This window comes from Myotis myotis, unplaced genomic scaffold, assembly GCF_014108235.1.
Source record: "Myotis myotis isolate mMyoMyo1 unplaced genomic scaffold, mMyoMyo1.p scaffold_m19_p_17, whole genome shotgun sequence".
NCBI lineage: Eukaryota > Metazoa > Chordata > Mammalia > Chiroptera > Vespertilionidae > Myotis > Myotis myotis.
In genome coordinates, this window is record NW_023416321.1 from 21,707,013 (window position 1) to 21,726,109 (window position 19,097).

Sequence of the window (19,097 nt, forward strand, 5' to 3'; positions counted from 1 at the left end):
AGAGAATTCTCCCAGGAACCTGAGGTAGGTGGTTATTGCACTACTTTTGCTTCAGTTTTCCTGTCAACTAAACAAATAACTAAATTCCCCTCCTGCATTCCTTTTTTCACATGGAAAATGCTTGGTTCACAATTAAAACAAGGAAAGAAAACTCACACCTATTCACACACTGGACAGCTTGTTGGGCTCTGAGGAATGCAGGGAAAGTGCGACCCAGGTCCTAACTCAAAGAAGTCAACTAACTGGTGGGATTAAGTTCTAAAACATAAAAGCTTTTCCACACAATTTCATAAAATAGGTATTAACTAAATAAGGAATGAACTCTCAGGAAAGGAAGCGAAGACAAGAAGGATATAGTATTAATATAGGCAAAATCTCCCAAGAGAGCCCATAGAAACAATGCTAACCAAATGTGATTGCCTACAGTGGGAAATGCACAAAGGTCACATCATTTTTAAGTGTGATTTTCAAAAATAGGCTAAGAAATAAAAATTGGAAACTAGCACTTGGTTACAGTTAAGGCTGGTGTAATCTCGCTGCCTAAAACAACGCAAAAATTAGGCATACTGGCTTACTTCAGTGACTTGATTTTATATATATATATATATATATATATATATATTTTTTTTTTATATACATATATGTTGTGTTTATATATTTATAATCATTTTTCTATATTATTTACATATTTCCTGACTATATAAAAATAAAGTATGTATATGGATTTAAAAGCTTCATTCTATGCCTTGTCTCTGTTGCTTATATAGCAGACTTTTAGGTAGCTTGTTGAAGGTATAGACAAATTCTTTGCTACACACACAGACTTCAGGGGTATATTATATATGTCGTCTTATGTTAAAACAATTTCTGCTTCAAAAGGGATATCCTTCCAATGGAGCAGATCTCTTCACAGGTATGCTTGCTGCAGATATGCATCATCTTTATGGAACAGCAAGTTGAGGATATATAAATTTTTCAAGTGTAGAATATTCCTATTGAGTTTTACAAATGGCAGAAAACAATGGTGTGCCAGTTCTTTCTAACATTAGCTGCTTTGTTCCTCCTCACAGGCTTACAGAAAAGATTATTTGCAACTCTTCACATCCTTACAAAATATTCAGATTCTTCAATGAAATGTGGTTCCCACATTGTGGATACACCCACACAGCAAAATGCAATAGTGAATGAAACAGATTATAGTTAGAGCTTTGACAATATTAACTTTATGTTAAGGCCCTGCTCTGGTGGGCAGCTTTCCCTCCAAATCTATGCCTGAAATTTTTTACCCAGCAAACGCACGCTAGACCTTCAGAGGAGCTGCTGAGTGGCAGTTTGAGTCGGAGCATTTATGTGTGGGACTAGACTGGTTTAAACACAATGGTGGTTCCCTGGCTGAAATGTCAGAGGCATCCTTTGATGGAGAAATGACCTGGATGCAAAGAAAAGATCCTGCGTCTAATGATGCATAATTCCTGCTAGACCAACGCACATCTGCAAAACCAGCCTGGGGAGAGCCTGCCTACCTTATGCGGCCACCTCTGCTGCTCTGGATAGTGTTCTTTTCAGCCAATAGCTCTTCCATGGGGCAACACTCACTTTAAATCAGCCTTCAAACAGCTATTCATCCACGGGAGGCCAACTCAAAGGGGCTCAAAAACGTGTGGCGAGAGACATGCTGAAAGAGGTCAGAGGGACCCCGTGGGAGGGTGGCTCTCGAAGGGGCAGGAAAGTGTCTTGGACGTTTAAATCCTTGTTTGAAAAGTCTTCCAGTCAGTAAGGAAGCAAAACCCAGGAAGGATAGCCACTTGGACTATCGTAAGAACGAACCAGACAATGACTACTGATTGCAGAGGGGAAAGTGAAGAGGAGCTGGTTCCAGCAAATTTGTTGTTGTTGTTGTTTTGAGGATGTTAACATCACTCCATTTCCTTTGAAGAAGTGAGAATACGTCATTCATCTCACCCCCACCCTAAGGCCTTTTCTCCTTTCCTTCACCCAGGCCAAGACTCTGGCTCAGAGGAAGCTGTGGGCAGCGAGGACTCTCACTCACTTCATCATTTCGGTGGGGGTAGGCCAAGCTTGGCCTGAGATAGATGGGAGAGAGAAGCCTTTCAGTTCCGCTGAACGAGGCTCACGCATTCCTTCATTTCCCCAGGATAACCCACACCGATCAGCAAAACCAAAAATGCCCATGGAAAGTGCATTCCTTGCTTCTTTTGTGGCACTTCTCAGTGCAAGATGGGAAAATGTGTCAGTAGCTGAAAAAGTCCCTTCTCTTTCATTGTTCATTCACTGTTTAGGGAAACACTCTCATCCTATTTCACAGCTACCCCTGAAACTGCCTCTGCCACTATTAGGACGGCCACACAAGGAGAATTCCATGCTTGGCACCAAGTCACAGAATAATTTCAGTCCTAGGTCCTGATTAGAATTTAGCAAATCCGAGGCTTTCACTGTTCTGTTACTCCTGGCCAGTAGGCAGGAACCAGGGAAGAAATTCAGAATCCTTACTTCTTAATGCTGGCCCTATCTTTTAAGACTTGACTCCTTTAGGAGTTCTGACTATCATTTAATAAACTGGAAAGGTCAATGGTTCCAAAGAAAGCCTTCGGAGTTAAAAAGCCACTCAACCACCAAAACTACAAATTTCCTGCTTGTACAAGTTCAAATCCACTGGTGACGTTGCCTCCCAGGGACCAAATTCCTCCTCAGCCTGATGGGATGACATTAGCTTCCATGGCAATGACGTCGTCATCATCTATCAGGTCAGTAGGTGCTAATACTCCTTACAAGATAGGGAGCAATTGTAACCGCCCTCATATTCTATATTGTTTGTGAAACCTTCTTACACTTCCTCTATGCAAGTGTGGAATCACCTCCCAAGCCTGGGGAAGTTCATGTCTAGTTAAAGCATTCTCCAGACCCTCTTGCATAGGCAGGAGACTGGACCACATCCAACTGGGTTTCTGCTCAGCCTCTTTAAGAAGCAGTGGCAGCAGCTCTCCTCCAAATGGTCCAGAGAAGCCACCTAAAAAGGGTGGGTGATCTTTGTAAATGGACAGGAAACAGAGAAGACGAATATTGGGCAGATGACAGATCCCTTAACTGGCCTTCAAGATACGAGCTGTTCTATTAAACATAGGGCCATTATGCGGGCCGGCCGTCCACTTTCAACCTCAGGGTGATTAAAATGCTGGCAGGAAATGAAAGCGTGCTATTGAAGGTCCTTCCCTGAGGTCCTAATTTCAAACCAAATTTTACAGCGCCACACAGGAACAAAGGGAGCCCAGTCTTCCAAGTCTTCTTTTTGTCACTTTGGACAAAGACACCCCCTCATACTCCTCAAAGAACAATGGTCTCTGTAGAGCCACAGCCACGCCAAGAATGGGCACAAACCATACAGAAACACATTTTAAAAATACATTTTACACTGCCCTTGACATTTCAGATAAATAGAAACCACTGCACTGAAATTCCAACTATTTCATCCCTTCCCTCCTCCCTTCGCCTTTATAATGAGAACTTTCCTCTCCTCTCAATCTACTTCATCTTTGACATTTTGGCCTCCGTGAATGGAGGACACAGTCAAGTAGCCAAATGAATTAATTATTCAGAGAATTGCATTTTATGAAAATAATCACCATCACGGAGACCATGACTTGATTTTTGCCAACGGAAGATGATGAGGATGCCCACCGATCTCTTTTTAATTGCAATGCGTCCCGAGCCATTCTGGCTCCACAGTCCGCCATTAGCAAGCCAGGGAAAATATGCTATCAGAACAGGGGGTTCTTTTTTCTTCACCCGCTGTTGTTTCGGGGTGGCCTTTTTTCCCCCTTCTTCTTCTTCTTCAGCAAAAACAGCTTTTATGTTTTTACTGAACCACTTCAGATTCACTCTTCCACACAGTGGATGTTTACTTGGACTTGGCAGGCTGAGAACAGCTGGCTGTTTCCTAACGAATGGAACATGAGACCATATGTTTCAACATTTAAGCAATTTTGAACCAGAGGTATAATTCTGAGTGTCCTTTGTTGAAACTATACATTAAATACCCAAAGGATCTGAGCTCCATAAGAGAGATAGCCTCCAGCCCCCCTCCCCTTTTTAGCACTTTTCTCTTAGCAACAAAACCACTCCACACCACTTATATCATAGACCCGCACCACAAGTTTGCAGAAAGCACTGGGGAGCTGACGATGACTCTGCTTCAGGGGCAGCTGTATTTTAAACAGGAAAAGACAGCTAAGCAGACTTTTTCCTTCTAATTCTGTTTGGGAACAAAATGTGTCTGAGGCCCTCTCTGGGGAGCATCCATAACATGGGTACCTGCTTTCATCACAGAAGCACAGACCTAACAGGTTTATAAAAGGGGAGTCTCTGATTTTAGCCTTTAAGATAACCACGTGCCTTGTCTCTCCCTCTTCCTATCCATCTATCTATCTATCTATCTATCTACCCATTTATTTATATTGATTTTAGAGAGAAACGCTGATTTGTTGTTCTACTTACTGATACATTCATTGGTTGCTTTTCATATGTGCTCTCACCAGGGACCATACCTGCAACCTGGGCATATCAGGACCACACTCTAACCAACTCAGCAACTGGGACAGGGCCCTCTTCCTGTTTAGAACATCCACAAGTTAAGCTGTGCGGAGAGTGGCTACAGTGTTTGGACAGGTTCAAGCCTCGGACTAATGAGAGAGCACAGTCCTCTCATGGCCACGTGCAAGTCTCAGCTTGGAGGGCAAAACCTCCCAGCACAATTATAGCCAACAGCTATAGTTGTAAGCTTGAACCTAAGGTCCGAACACGTGGCCCCACGTGCCTGAGTGATGTGGGCTTGATAGAGTTCAGGTGCATGTAATTGAGTAGGATTGAAACCCACGAGAATGTTGTAAACATCTTGACCACGCCCTTACTTTGCCTCGTGGAATCTGGCTATAAAATAAAGACACGGCTTGTAGTCTGTGGCGCTGTCGCTAGCTCTGCATCAGAGAGGCTCTCCATCAGAGAGGACAGCGTCCCACCCAGACCCAGCTTTCTTCTCTTGTCTGTCTTTTCTCAATCCTTCACCGCCCCCTCTCAGGGTCACCGAACCTGGCTGAGCTGGCTCAGCATATAAGGTGACCAACGTGGGGCTGAGTATGCCATGGCCGTGCTGGCTCGCCACAAAGCTGGGCTGATGAAATTCAAGTTAAACTCAAGCTGAGAAGAAATGTCCTAAACAAAAGCATTTTTCATGAAACGTACTATCTCAACCTTCTAATGAAGCTATCACATTTCTTGGTCAGTTCTTCAATATTAATCTATATATGTAACAGCCTAAGCAACTGTTACTCCTGGTTGACCAAATGACCAGTTGACTGGTTGCTATGAACATGCACTGACCACCAGGGGGCAGACGCTCAATGCAGGAGCTGCCCCCTGGTGGTCAGTGTTCTCACACAGCCAACCTCCCACGGTCTCTCCCCCCGGCCAACTGGCCCTGATTGGCCCCAATGGGCCCTGATCGCCAGCCAGGCCGAGGGACCCCACCCATGTATGAATTCGTGCACTGGGCGTCTAGTCATTAATAATGTCAGAAAACGAAAGCATGGATTTAAAGTCAGGCTGAGTGAGAGCATTTAGCAACGTGTTAGAAAAGCATCAAGAAGAAAATTCTCTTATTCCTGGGAGAAGAAGATAGCCCAGCTTTAGAAGAAAATGAAATACAGTGAGAAGTACAATATATACAGGGAGGCACTATACAACAGCTGAACACCAAGCACAGGCAAGTGGAATGGAAGCCACAGCCTCTGGGAGGCCAGAGGCCATGAAATCTCTCCATCTTAAACTTAGAGTTGAGCTCCTACACTGAAGTCAATAGCTTTTTATATACCATTTCCTAAAATATTAAATGAGAGTAGTTTATTAAGATATAACGGGTAAGAATACAAAGACTATGCATCTATTGAGTACTTGGGTAAAACTAGGTACAATCCACAGGTTCCTACAAAGCTTCGGCAACTTTAAATCAGCCATTTAAGGACTAACCAGACTGGGAAAGCATGCTAGGCAAGGGCCTAAAGAACATAAAGGAAGCATATTCTCTGATGAGTAGCCCTTTCCCCTGCCCCCTCTACACCAATGGCAGGGTTGGAAGGCACTACATACAGCATGTGGTAGCAATCACAAAGACCAATTTGTTCTGAGCTTGTCAAGGTCAATGACATTATGGCTGAGGAGACGGTCTTGAGCACTGGAAGTCTGCAATAGTTCCTGAATATCACCCAGGAACACCTATGATGTTTGTTTGCCATTTCCTTCAGACTAGCTCTTTAACAGCTATCTTTCCCGCAGATTTGGAAATATGCAGAGATGGAAATACCTCATTCTGGTGGTCTTCTGTTGGTCAACAAATAAATGCTATTGATGTTGACAATGTGGGAGGCCCACCAGGAAGTCCAGCTGGATTTGTTGAAATAAAGCAATTTTTCCTTCCTAAAACACATTTTATCAGGAAACTGGTCTCTGGCTGTATCCCATTTAGAATAGACTCTGTCTGTTCTGGTTCTAAAAGACAATGATACCTGTTTGTTTTGTTTTCTTTTGGTTTCAATCTTCTTCTTCTTCTTCTTTTTTTTTTGACAGGTAGAAAGAGGAAAATAATACTTCTTGTATTTCCCAGACAGATAAGTTCCAAAGAATGACATTTTTTCTTAAGAGTCTTATACTACTTCATAATTGTCAGAACTTCCTATTTAATTTCTTATTTTTAAAAATATATATTTTTATTTATTTTTTTAGACAGAAGAAGAGAGAGGGACTAGAGAGATAGAAACATCAATCGGCTGCCTCCTGCACGCCCTCCACTAGGGATTGAGCCCACAACCAGGCATGTGCCCCAACTGGGAATTGAACTGTGACCTCCTGGTTCATGAGCTTAACCATACTGGCCAGGCTAATTTCTTCTTAGTGTGAACCAAAAATTAGTCTTTGAAAGTTCCAAGGCATTTATTTTTCATTCTCAGCCAATGTAAAGACCTAACAATGCAATGGAAATCAGGTTGAAAGATAGAAGCCCTGGTACTGAGTATTCAAAGGTAATGACAGTCTAAAACTACTTCATGAAAGGGCCATAAACTCTGTTTTTAAGAAAGTTACAATGATGAAGCGACAACAAATTTTGTTATTTTTAACATGGGTATTTTAGTTTTAAAAGATTCCACTCAATGTTTCCCAAATTCAGCGATTCACATAATGGTCAGGCTAATGTGAATGTGGGAAAAAAAGACAAATCCAAACATAGAATATTATTTTCAAAAACTAGAGAACTAAATGTAAAGGTCCAGTAAAATCTGATATCTAGATGCTTCTGACCTCATTCACATGACCTCCGTTCTATTTATAGAAATGCAGCAATTCCCATTTGAATATAGAGTAATACCTTGTAGGAGAGTTTGCTTGAGCACAAATAAACTTGGGGAAAGTGTTGACTTAAAAATAAAACACTGGGAGAGGAGGGAGGGGTCTCTTTTCCCCCCCTCTGTGAAAATTTCCGGAAAAGTTGTAAACAAAGGCAGGTTTGGCTCAGACCCTGAGTGACTCTGGTGAGCTGAGGAGGATGAAGAGTATATCAAACCTCCCAGAGTGAGGAAATGTTTGTAAAACAGTTAGTAAATCACAGGCGGCCAAGGTCACCGTGCTGAACAACCCGAGGGACACGCAGCCAAAGCCCCAGCTGTGAAAGAAGGGGGCCGGACGCTGTTCACAGCTTGAACCCCATTTGAATGATCTCTCAGTTCCACTCTCTGCCCTTTCCCCCGGGTCACTTCAGAGCTCCGATGGCTGGGCGTTTAATTAGCTCCTGGCCATGGGGCCCGGCTGACGGTGCCAAGGTGAGGATGCTGGGACCCGGAACACGTTCTCTGCAGAGTGATACTGACTGAGCCTTTGGTCCCAGGGACAAAACTGAAAGTTCCAGCTGGAAAGAAAGAATCACACTCAACCTGGAAAAAAAAAAAGTTTACAGAGAAGAACAGAAGGCAGAGTATGTGGCTGAATGTTTCCATGAATTTTAAAATATCTTTTCAAGCCCTCTTTGATCACTGTCCTCCCTAACTATCGATGATACATATGTTAATTATTCTTTTCGTGATTTTACACAGATGACAATGTGGAAACTGTTAAGTTCTTCCTAAACTCTCTCTTTTGTGCCCTGCTGTCCCCCAAAAGTCAGGAAGACAAAGAAAGAAAATAAAGTTGCAGCACGAATGAAGAACGGCAAAGGGAGAGGCAGGAAGGCACACTCTGGAAGGTTCTTCCCGCCCACTCTGGGCAGAAGGCGCTTCCGACTCATTTAGTTCTTTCTCTTCCTCAACCTTTACTCCAAAAAATGATTTTGTACAACTGCATATTCTTTCTCTACACCAAACCTAATCTGCCCACACAGAGAATGTGACTATGCACCTAAACTAGGCTATGAGTGAAGGGTAATTAGTAATGGCTTTAAAATGTTCTTAACGTGAGAAATATAGTAATAGATGAAAATGTTTATTTTTCAAATACTGAATGAAAGAAAAAAAAGGTGGAACAGACATAAGCATGTACCCACTGATGACAACCAATGAGTGATCAAAGATAGACAGTAAGGTGCTTATATTAAAAAAAGGAAGAAAGAAAAAGAAGCCTTGAAATTGTATGAAAAACCCTTCCTTTTTAGACCTAGAAGGTACCCTTCCCCTCCCCCCCCAAAAAAAAGGTTTTTTGAAGGGCACAGGCATTCACAAACTTCTCCAGCAATCACATATAATTTACTGTGAGTCCTGATTCACAACAGAGGCCTCAGACCACCTTAGTCACAACGCTGGTACTATAAATATAAACTTACTCAGGGAAAATGCAGGGTCTTGATTGCCTAAATTGAAACAGGACAGATACATAAGACTCAGCTTCACTGTTGAAAGGCTACTGACTTAGTTTTAAGCTATTTAGGCTGTTTATTTCTACGAGTGATGCATTACTTTTATTCCCTTTGAATACTCAGACCATGTGAGAGCAACAGGAGATGTACTTTGGAGTTGTTTTTCTGGGTTGGCGTTGAGTCAGACACACTCTTAGCTCATCGCTCACACTTTTGTCATACTGGCAGGCCTACGGTGATGCCATATAATTCTCAGCTTTGCTTTGTAAAAAATTAACTTGGTCCATCCAAAGATCAAACAGCATTTGGGGCCCAATGCATTCTTATTCTAACTAATGGAGTAATTAGCCCCCAGACAGCCTAGAGCAGCAAAACAAGGAACATCAGAAGGAAAGTCAATTCTTTGTTGAGAGCTCCAGTTAATGCTTTGAGTAATGCTTCAGGGCAACTGAGAAAAGCACGGGACTTCCCAGCCAGATCCAAGATCAGATCCTACCTCAGCCTCATTCTTGGTGTTAGAGAGAGCTCAAGTCATTTCAGATGTCATCAGTTTCCTGATCTGCAAAATGGGGATAAGAATCTCTACTACTAGGAGTGTTGATAGGACCAAATGTGACACTTCTCTTAAGTACCTGAAATGGCGTCTGACCCATAAAAAGCACACACACACAATGTTAGCTACCACTCCCCTCCTTTCGGTGAAGTCTTTCTTTAAAAGTCATGGCTTTTTTGGGATTTAACCTGGGACACACATCATGAAGGGAGCCACACCGTTCTCTCTCACCGTCAACCACAACTTGGCCAAAATTCTCTGGGGCTTCATGCCTCTCACTTCCTCTAGAACCACATATGCTAGAGTCTAAGTCAAAGGACTTTTTTAAGCCCCAAAGAAGAGCGCGTACTCCCCACCCCCCCCGACACCCCCCCACCCCTGCCTCAAATAAATGGACTTGCCTCAAACTTTGGATATTTAGGTATTTAAACATGTTGCTCACAGCTCATGTTCTCAGCTTAAGGAATTCCTCTTGGCTCCTTTCTTTCTCCAGTGGAAATGGATGGTTTCCACATTGCATTCTTTGCCCCCTTAGTCAGTTGGCAAGCCAGATAAAATAAAAATAAATTCAGAACACACACACATACATACACATACTTAAGTGCTTTTGTGAGTCAGACAAGTAGGTGATTACTTACTATGGGGTTGAAGCAGGATCATCGATCAAAGGCTTCCTTGGTTTAATTTTGCTACTAGTAGATATTTGAGGATATCAGGTAGTTTGTATTGGAGAAGAAATACTGATGTCATTGCTTGATTTTAGATTTGGGTTAAAATTTATCTTAGTTTTGTGTTGTTGTTGTTTTTAAAAGCAAGATCTCATAATTTTAATAAAACTAAAAGACAACTGTCCTGGCCAGGTGACTCAATTGGTTGGAGCATTGTCCTGTGCACCAAAAGGTTGCAGGTTCGATCCCTGATCCAAGCACATTTGGGAGGCAACCAATTGGTGATTCCCTCTCACATTGATGTTTCTCTCTCTCTCTCTCTCTCTCTCTCTCTCTCTCTCTCTCTCTCTCTCTCTCTCCCCTTTCCTTTCCCTCTAAAAAATCAATAAAAACATATCTTCGGATGAGGATTTAAAAAAGAAAAAAGAATGAAAGAACTGAATAATGACTTATAAATTTTTTTTATTCTTATTTTTTACCATTTGTCCTCCTTTGCTGTCCGGTGATGGGTAAATTGAACTTCCTGAGTAAGAATCGAAGACATACTGTCCTGCTAAAAACAACGCAGAGCTTCTAACTTGGCTTGTGAGAGGTGTTTATTTCCCCTTCTTCCTAATGGGGGTATTCTTCAGCTGACGTAGGGCTTTGGGAGAGGTATTTTAGGGAAAAAGTGCACTTTCCAATCCTACTTGGATTCCAGTACTGATTATTACGCTCAGGGAAGTTTCTTCATTGGAAAAATTAAAAGTTTGGTCTATGGGTGTGGCAAAGAAGTAAAACCTGAATACTGGCTGAAACAGAAGAAAATAGCAAAAAATAGCCACAAAAAAAGAAAGAAAAAAGTTAATATAATGAGAGAGCCAGCCAATCAGCCAAACAACTGAAGATATTGTACCCTAGCCGAGAATCAAAAGAAATATGCTTCCCTTCTAAAGCCTCCCCAATAGGAATGGTTGGCTGCACAGGATCTGGATCCCGGAGGTGAACACCCCACACCAGCTCTGCCATTGAGTTTCTGCAAGTCGAGGGCCTTTTCTGAAGCTCAGGTTCCTCCACTGTGAAATAAAGATACTCTCTCTCCCATTAAGCTGACCTGGCTATAAAATGATAAATACGATGCTTTGTTAACAGTAAGTGCCACATGAGTGTTAGTTGTTACTATTATCAAATAGCACTCTAACCAGTAGGGCGAGAATAATTAATTGTATTAATTAATTGTATTAATCCACTTCTCATTCACTCAAACCACTTGGACTCTGATGTTGTATGCAAGTTGTGTTGTGACCTAAATAAAAATTTTATCACTAAGTCAACAGTAAGTTCTAACGTTTTGTGTTTTGTGTGTGTGTGTGTGTGTGTGTGTTGTTTGTTTCATTTTGTGTTTTTTTTTTAAGAGGATAAGAAATGAAGGGGATCTACTTCAAACTGCCTTAAACAGGATGCTGGAGTTCGTTTTGTTAAATTTTTTCCCAAGCATGTTTCTATTTAAAATCATCTTTTTGCATGATTCTGGAAGACAGGGTAACTCTTATCTCGTCCAAAATTGGTGTTTCCAATTTCCTTACATAACAAGGCTTGAATGTTATGGAGGAAGTAGGCAAAAACGAAGTAACCAAGAAAGATCAAAAAGCGAGAGACCTATAACCTGTAAGGTTAAGAGGTTATGACCCTAGGGCCCTGAAGTAAGGTGGAAGTCTAGAAAGATGTTTCAGGTACTTTTAAGCCACTGACTTTACAGAGCTTTTTTTTTTGAAAAGGAATAGAGATAGGATCTAATGTTTAGGATGACATTGCTGACATGAATACGCTTAGAAAGATCATAGGGACCCACTGAAATTAACCTGCTACTGCTGTTTGAGAAAGGAGCTATAGTATTAGTGATTCATTACTCTTTGCGTTTGCTGTTTAAAATCAAATTAGTCCACCCTGAAAGTATTTCTTTTGACTTGTTCATTGTAGTGATTCTCCTAGTCCTACACCTTTAGCAAAGCAGTCAGGCCACAAATTAGAAGGAAAAGTAAATGTGAGATAACAACACTGAAACACACACACACACACACACACACCCCTAACTAAACAGCGGTGCCAACCACATCCTAAATTTGGTTATGATAGGTACCATTTGCAGATAAACTAAGAGGAAAGTTGAGGTCAGTACAGTGTCAAGATGTCACTAATAGAACACTACGTGCTGGTTTCCGCCTGGAGTCTTACTAAGTTTTGATAAGGAAGTAGTGGCAGTGTGGCAAGGAAAGAGTCAAGCTGGCTGGTGTCATATGCATTCTAAAAAATAGAACAGATATAAACATATGTATTATGTGGTTGTACGTGCTATACACACGGCTAAAAGGAGAGGAAGTGGAAAGAAGAAATATCTTCTCGGTATATCAGAGCAAACCGTATTGCATTATGGACTGGGAAAGTTTTTCAAAAATAAAAATAAGATACAGAGCTTTAACAAAATTCAGGAAGGACAGCCTCTACTGAATACTTTTTTTTTTTCTTACAAAGAATTACAAGATAGAGAAAATGTTTGCTTCAGTTACATATTATTAGTAATCAGACGATGGTAAAAGATATTAAAAGTCTTTGGAGCTTGTAAACATATATTAAAGGACATTAGTCATCAGGGCAGAATCAGTGATTCCTAAGTATCATTATCTTAAAAGCCCTAGAAACATGCACCTTTCAAACTTCCAATTATGTTAAACTAATCTGCATCAATCTAAGGAAACATTTAAAATCCCAGTCAGGAAATTAAACCACTAGTTCTTCAATTCTGAGCACACCTCTAAGCCTCTGTCTTGCTTTTATACTTAATGTTCAAAGATAAATCCTAAGAAAGTCTTTGAGAAAAACTGAACAGTGTATTCAAATCAAAGATATTAACCAAAAGTAAGTGCACCGAAACGAGAAAAGGGCCTGTACAAGAATAGGAGACAGCAGGAACCGCAGTGACAGCATGTCAGCAACACCTCTGTCATACCTGCACTGTCCTACAAACATAACTGATCTAGTATGTAAATTAAGGTAAGAAAAAGTACCTGGACACAGACACTGTTGGGAGGCGGGTAATGCCGGGGGGGGGGGGGGTAGGGGGGGAGGTCAATGGGGGGAAAAGGAGACATATGTACCACTATTTGTAATACTTTAAACAATAAAAAGAAAAGAAAAAGTACCTCCCCTCAGCTTGCAGGTATAATAAAGGAAAACGTTTCAATGAGTTAATGATCTCAAAATCAGCATTTCCTGCACTTTAATTTCACATCCTCAAACATCTAATAGATGCTGATCATCTATGCAAGACTCAGTGTGTACAAGGGTGAATGAGACCTAGTTTTCTTGCCCTCAAAATGCTTAAAATCATAAATAAAGGGGATAGCGTCTTAACACAATTACCTTATCACTTATCGATGGAAATATCCGACTAACTCATAATCTAGAAACCATCAGAATATCTATTAAAATGTTGATGCTTGAGCCACACTTGCTTTGATACTACAGGGCCACAGTACAAAGTTAAGTGGGAGGTAAAGACAATCACAGGTCAGCAGATAGCGCAGGTCTCTATCCAGGTTGGCCTAGAGCTGTTCCTCCTCAGCACAGCGCCCCCTGCAGGTATGCAGCTGGGAAAGGCACACCTGAGTAGGAGCCCACAGACCCTCCAGCTGCATGTTCCACCTTTGTGATCACTACTCCAGCAGGAAGATGAGAGGAGTTATCAGAGACGATCACTACAGACCCTTCTAGTTAGGACATTCTACATGGAAAGCTAAAATGTTTGTTTTCAGGCAAGTCGTTACCAGAAGGAAAATGCATTACTTCTGCGTCAGACCCGCACACCCTTTAAGACAATTCTCCATTTTGGCAGAAGACCCTAATGTAGGTCTCGTTATGGATTCCCAACATCATGAGCTCATCCTACACCTTTAAAAATGTACTCATTATGCCAGCATTCCCTTCCGCAAGCAGAAGGCCGGAGAGGAGGGAGGTGCTGCTTGCCATTCCATTTGGCTTCGGCAGAACTTTCCATTATTAGGAAGAGGCTGCACATTTCTAAATAATGAGAGCAAATTGTTCGTCATCTTGGTGGTGTCTTTTATTTCACTGTCACTCTGGAAGGGTTTGAAAGTCAGATACTCTCCACCTTTGGCTCTTGCTGCATCAACAGGTTATAAAAATAATACTTTGTCTCGTGGAATGCAACCTTGAGATGAACTCAGGAAAATGGTATTCGTTCTTCTGCTGGATATATTAGATGTGCAATAACGATGTATTATAAAGTAAATCAAGTTACAAATATGAACCCTATCCCTTGGATAAAGTTCTGGGTGCGCGCCAACACCACAATTATTATCTTCTCTAGCATTGAATGTTCCACATAAGTGTTTGGAAGATGTAAACAGGACATAAATCTGAGACCGGTTCTTCAATCTGTCTACAAATAACCATGACATTATATATAAACTGTAGTTTAGAGCATATATGCTTTCTGTTTAAGCAGTTAAGAAGTGTATCAGACACTATGATAAACAGAAAAAAACGGAGCGTGAATACCGATAAATGGAAGCCTTCCGTCTCGGAAAGTCTTCGCTGATTTGATTAAGTTAGGTGAAAAACAGAGCAGTCATGCTCGTAGCCTTTCTTCCTTTTCCCTTTCCTCTCCTCCTTTCATTTCTAATGCGAATCGGAAGTCTATGTGGAGCAGTCTGGCTAGCCCCAGTGTAACCTCCCCATCTGGAAGGGGACTAACCAGCCTTGGGGCTACTTCCAACCCTTCCCAGCTGCTAGGTTGGGGTTTTGTTTTTGTGGGCTCGAGAAAGCATATTTATATAAATGATTGCCATATCCTTTGCCAGCTGTTGACCCTGCTCTTGTCCCGGTTGGGGCATGGTTTTCATTTTTAGCGGCCGCAGACTGGAACTGACCCTGACAGAGTTAGCACGCTATGCAAACAGCTTTACGCGCTATTGCTGGGACAGTTCAGACAATGGAAGCACAGTGTAATCCAAGGGGCCGGTGTTTCCCTTTGGGCAAATGTCACAGAATCCAGAGCTGGAAGTATCAGTTGAAAAAATAAATTCTAAGATTTGCTGTGTTATGGAATAGCTTCTCTCAGACTGCAGTGATTCGGCTAGATCAAGAATTGATCAGCAGCAACAAATGAGATGTCCCTTGTACATCTAAGAACCTGAAAAGTCCTCTAGATAGATCTGCAGAGGCAACTGTTTCTATAGTCATATGAGAGGTAAAAAGAAACTATATTTTCTGGTTTTTAATCTATGTACATATGCTTCTGATGTAAATGTCCATGAATAAAAAAAAAAATTCATTCTTGGACCTTAGCAGATAAAAAAAATCAGTTTTGGGCTTTGACCATTGCTACAGCTTATGAATAATCATCCCTAGAGATCCAATCAGATCAGTTATTATGCTCATTACCCACCAAAATAAATCTACGTTTTAATCAGTGGATAACCCTAGTCACAGTGAACTAGAAAGTTTGGAAATAATATTAGGGTGAGAACAGCTGGGGGACCCATAGAAGTGGGAAAAATAATACCTTAAGGACAATTTAACCTGAACAACTAACATATTCAGCTAAATGGGAATAAGAAAATGGAATTTTTTAAAACTTTGCCATAAGCACAAATGTGGATGAATAAATTTAATTAAAAAGAAATTGATCATTAATGTTTAAAATGATACACCTAACTAAACCGAAGATTTGTAATATTTGATAATTCGCAGGGTCATTGGGTCATTGCCAACAGATTATTACTTAGAGTCTAATTGTAAAGGAAAAATAGCAAGATAACTTTCAAAAAGAAGTCCTGTATTAGGTTCTCTCCTTCTCTCTTTAAGCCCACAGGCTGGCTGGCTATGGCAGATGGAGTCTGCCATACATAACTATAACTAAAATGTGAACTTCAGCTTAGAAGTCAGAATAGAATAGCTGACAAATAGAGAAGCTGGAAAATGAAAAGAAAAATTTCCTGACATAGGTATTTTCAGTCTTCGCAAAACAATCCAAAAGGAAATTTAGCCTATGAATTTAAGTGTCATGTACTTAGTGTATCTTTTTAAAACCCTCAGAAGCTTGAGATCTGGAATTGCTTTAAAGGCAGCTCAGAATTTCAATCAGCTTTAGCACAATGAAAATTTCAAGTGCAGGGGGAATTAAGAGATATGATCTATGAAGCTTCTATCAACTCTGATTAACTAATGACAAAATCTGTGACATTACAGTCTTTCTCTCATTCAAATGTATTTGTAATAAGGAAGAAAAGAAAATGAAGCCATTTGTTGCTTATAGCATATCCTGACTAAAAATTTCATACCATTGGTACAAGCTAATGGCACAATCTCTAGACATATATATATCTTAAGCATAACATAATTAGATTTTAAAAATTCAATATTATATCCCTTGTCGTTTATATTTACTTTGATTATTGATATATTGAGGTTTATTTCTACCATCTTATTTTGCATGATCTGTTCTTCCCTGCCTTCTCTTGCACTGATAGTGTTCTATAATCACTTTTTTAAAACTATATGTTGGGGATCTATTTCTAATAATGATTTATTCTTAATTTTTATCATACTGTATATAACAAAATATTTCCTTAAATTACTCAATATCACAATAATTATTCTAAATATGCTTTAATTGCAACTGAACATCCCTTCTTCCTTGTCATTATTGTCTGGGCTTTTAGTTCCATATAAATAATTTATTACATGAAAGGTACTACTATATTATTATTATAACATTAAAAGTTAATTACCAACACCATTCTGTATCATGCACATCACTATTTCCCTCTGCATTGGCATTTTCATGGTGAAGTACATATTTAAAGGCTTTTGTTTTCAGCAAGAACAAGGCAGTGGTAAACTGTTACTGTTGTGTGAAAGTACTGAATGATAATTTTAGCTGGGTATAGAATTGTAATTTAAGAATTACTATTGCTCAGTACTTTGGGGTATTACTCTATTGTCTTCTGGTATTAATTAATGTCACCAAATAGAAGTCTACTACCGATCTATGTAGGTAATATGTTTCTTAATTATTTCACATTTTTATCTCTCTGGGCTGCTGAGACCTACTAATACAGTTTAAAATTGTTACTGAGTTTTAAAATTTCAATGTCATTATTTTATTGCTAATATTCTGAAGTGATTCTTTTTCATAGCCACTTGTTCTTGTTTTGTTGCATTTCTGCTGGCTTTGTTTTATAATTTCTTGTTTTATAAAGCTATACCTTTATCCTTTTGAGGATCTGAAATATAAAGGTGTTGCGTATGTTTTTCAGATTGTTCTATTATTTTCCTTTCATCTGCATGAATTCATGTCCTATTTGCTAACTATATTGTCTGTTTTCTTTGGTATTAATATATTACTTTATTTTACGAAGTCTGACATTTTATTTGTAGGCACATCTTAAGTGGGAGTTAGAGTGAATTCTTTGCACTTTCTCTATGATTGCACCACTCCCTGTCTTCCAGTTTAATGGTTGCCTCCGCAGAATCTGGTATTCTAGTGCACAATCAGGGGATCTAATTCTTGGTAATATGGGGGGAAATCCAAATCAGAAAACGAGTCATTGGATAGCTTAGCTCCATTGCTAACTGTCTCTGTCCTCCAAACTCCCTGGGCATGCAGTTTCACACAGGCCTTAGCTCTTCGTAGAAGTCAGCAGCAGCTTTGATTAGTGTTCTTTTGAAGACACTCCTTGGCCCCAAATAGAGCATTCTGCAAAAGCCTAACTCCTGGCCACTGAGCCATCTTTCAGACACTAACAATCAGTGTCCACCTCTGGGCCCCTGCATTTCTGTCCCAATTTTGGCCCATGAAGAGGTCTGTCTTATTTTTGAGCTTTGCCACACCTTCTAAATTTTCTTTTCTGTCCTTCTCCTTTTGTTTTTCCAATGGTTTATCATCAAGGTATAGACTTATAACATCTTTACTGAAAGAGTTCCCCTAACCAACATTTTTGTGGTCTCTAAGTCATTCATCTCTTGATTTTCCTCTAAGTCAAAGGGTCTTATTTATTTCATGGATACCCTATATATGCAAGTCATGCTGAAAAGTTATTATGCTCAAATGACTTCTTTCTTCCTTTTTTAAAATCCTCACCCAAGGATATGTTTATTGACTTTGAGAAAGAGGAAAGAAAGGGGACAGAAAAAGGAGATAGAAACATCAATGTGAAAGAAACATAGATAGGTTGCCTCTTATATACCCCCCAACCAGGGATCGAACCCACAACCTACATATGTGCCCTGAGCAGGAATCAAACCCACAACCTTTGGTGTATGGGACGACTCTCTAACCAACTGAGCAACCTCGCCAGGGCTCAAGTGATTTCTTATAATTTATAATTGTAATTAATTTCTCATATTCTTAATTATCCAAGTAATGAGTGGAAAGCACTAAATTAAAATATATTATCTTAAATGATCAAAAAAATAAAAATATTCAACATCAAAGAAATGCAAATTTAAAGCAAAAACCATCACTTTTGCATATTGGGTTGGCAAACAGAATAAAGATAGAGTTAAGAGTAATGAAAAATAATTCTCTCACACTTACTAGCATATGGCAGTGCAAACCTGACAATCGTTTGGATAGTGATTTTGTCTAATATACAACCAAATGCCATAAAAGAACAAATACTTAATGGATCAGCAATTCTACCTCTAGAAACTTATCCTGAGAAAATAATAACATAAATGTATCAAAATGTACCAGAAATTCATTGCTCATGAAAGCAAAAACAAACAAACAAAAAACAATAGCAAGACAAACAAAACAAAGGAATAAAGAAAATATTCACTAACATGAGACTGTCAGGGTTCATCTCTTACAGTTCCCTGCCTAGGAATTTCTATTATGGCAATGCCAACCTCCTTAAGCTCCCTGTGACTATACCATGGCTTTTCTTTTCTTTTTTAATCCTCA

At 40.0% G+C, this 19,097-nt stretch overlaps 1 protein-coding gene across 12 annotated transcripts in view; it reads right to left on the bottom strand.

Moving 5' to 3' along the window:
• The window catches only part of BCAS3 (BCAS3 microtubule associated cell migration factor), a 473,254-nt gene that overhangs the window by 133,630 nt on the left and 320,527 nt on the right, over positions 1 to 19,097 (bottom strand). The window lies entirely within an intron of this gene.